Source organism: Otolemur garnettii, unplaced genomic scaffold (genome assembly GCF_000181295.1).
Source record: "Otolemur garnettii isolate 467f Iridium unplaced genomic scaffold, OtoGar3 scaffold00141, whole genome shotgun sequence".
Lineage (NCBI taxonomy): Eukaryota > Metazoa > Chordata > Mammalia > Primates > Galagidae > Otolemur > Otolemur garnettii.
The window spans coordinates 32558-35009 of NW_003852536.1; the positions used below are offsets into that span (position 1 = coordinate 32558).

The window sequence follows — 2452 nt, forward strand, 5'->3', positions numbered from 1 at the left end:
TTTGGTTGCAGCCATTATTGTTGTTTGGCGGGCCCGGGCTGGATTTGAACCTGCCACCTTAGGTGTATGTGGCTGGCGCCTTAGCCGCTTCAGCCACAGGTGCCGAGCCAGAAGTTAAATATCTTAATTGAAAGAGAGAAAAAAATGTAAGAGACTATCTACTGTATCACTGGACTTTAACCCTTTTAGAGTTAAAGGTGGCAAACATACAGAGGCCAACATAAATAGGTTAAAATACTTAAAACTTCTGTGTGTCAAAAACTATAACTTAAAGAAGAAACAAAAAGTTAGAGAAATGTTTGGTAACAAATACGCTAACGCCTTAATAGTCTTAAGAAGAATTTGGCAGTAGGTATGAGTCAGTAATGTTTATAGTCCTTAATCCAATTCCATTGTATTTCTAGAAATGTAGCCTAAAGAAATAATTCCAATTGTGGGCAAAGATTTATGCATAAAAAGTTCATTATGGTGTCTTGAATAGTGAGAAATTGGATAAACCTGAATGTCCAAAATTTAAGAAAATACTGTTTATTATTTATTTATTTTTTTTAGGGCCAGAGTCTTACTTTATTGCCCTCGTAGAGTGCTGCGGCATCACAGCTCACAGCAACCTTCAACTCTTGGGCTTCTGCGATTCTGTTGCTTCAGCCTCCCAAGTAGTTGAGACTATAGGCGCCCACCACAACGCCCGGCTATTTATTTTTTGTAGCAGTTTGGCTGGGGCTGGGTTCAAACCCACCACCCTTGGTATACAGGGCTGGTGCCCTACTCACTGAGCCACAGGCACCACCCAGAAAATAATATTTAGAAGTTTGTTGTGGGAAAATGTAGGCAATCATATAAGCTGAAGTATCCAAAGGCATGTGATAATAGGCCACAGAATGATGGATTATTCCACCTAGAGTCTCTGCTGGAAACGTTTTTAATCCCATCTGAGAGTTTGGAATAATGTTTTCTGCCCTTTGGAATGCTTTGGGTAAAAGACAGTAGGTGTATTCAGGTATCAGACAGACATGGCTCAAACTCTAGCTTTGTTATTCACTCAACTATACAATCTTCACCTACTGTAAAGATTAAAAGTACACAAGTAGACCTACAGGATGAAATTTTTTCCGTAATCTTACATTACATGAATGGGTTTCTGAGTGTGTGTGTCTTTTTTTTTTTTTAAATGGGTTATGAGGGGAATGGGCGCACAAGTTGGTTCTAATGGCTTGTAATATAATTTCCAGTGACTGCATCAAACACAGGTTCAAAGGACACCCATCTTACTCCTAATGAAAAATGGAATTGAGGCAATGAGCAAAGCTGGTGAATAACATTAGGTGAAAAGGTGGAGAACTTTAAAATGGGAGGGAGGGGGATCGGGCTGACCTCACCTGACTCCACCCATCAATCTCAGGCTCCCTGCAAGCGGGACAGACAGACACTGGGCGCCCTGCTCAGAGTGGGATGCTCCGTAGCACCTACCAAAGAGTCTTAGCCAAAAAAATTCATCCTGAACCTAAGAAAACCTCTTAATCTATAACTGCGATTGGCGAGAAATAAATTTAGAGAAACAAGTTAAAGACATCACAAAGAATGAATGAAACTCAAAATATGGCATGTTCTACCCAATTTTCCTGATAAATAAATGGTGTTTCATAAAGGAAGAGAGGATAAAGTTTAGTGATCAAGAATAACAGAGACAGAAAAGACCGTAGGGGAGAAAACATCATTTGTTTTCTTTCCATTTTTAGGCTCTTAGTTGAGACACCCTTCCGAAAACAGAAGTCAGATTAAAAGAAAAACACCCAGAGGTTTATTAACGTGAGCCGTGCTTGTCACCGAGAGAGGGCTCAGTTCCAAAGTATTTCTTTCTCAAGGCTGTGACTTGGAGGCTTAGCTTCAACTTTAACAAAAAGCCATAAATCTTACAGCTGTGAGACAAAGAGAGAGAAGTTCCAGTCTTTTAAAAAGGCAGGAAAATGTGGGAAAGATAGAAAAATCAGTTCCCAGCTTCGTCTGCTGCCTGCTGGTGCCTTCTCTGGGCCTGGAAGCAAGTGCCCTGTCTAGTCAGGAAGGATTTATGTCCCCCTGTCAGCCACACAGAGGCCGAGGCAGAGCGTTCTCCTGCATTTTCTGTGTTTTTTAACTTATATTCCTCAATATTTGGGGGAGAAATATTTTGATTTCCTTCAAGACATAATTCCCAAATGCAATGTCTGGCCCTTATTTCAGTCCTAATTCCAATCAATCAACTGTTAAAATACATTTTTGAAATAATTAGGTAATCTCAAGCATTGAGGGGGCATTACATGATTTTAAAAAATAAGTGATAAATTTTGTTCAATTATGACATAATGAGCATGGAATTTTTCTTATATCTTTAGTAATTAGATAGGTAGAGTGATGTATTTATGAATAAAGTGACATGGTATCAACTATTTTCTTTCTTTTTTTTTTTTTTTTT

At 39.0% G+C, this 2452-nt stretch overlaps 1 protein-coding gene across 1 annotated transcript in view; it reads right to left on the reverse strand.

The window, feature by feature from the left end:
- THEGL (theg spermatid protein like) overlaps window positions 1–2452 on the reverse strand; it is a 39159-nt gene that overhangs the window by 22628 nt on the left and 14079 nt on the right. The window lies entirely within an intron of this gene.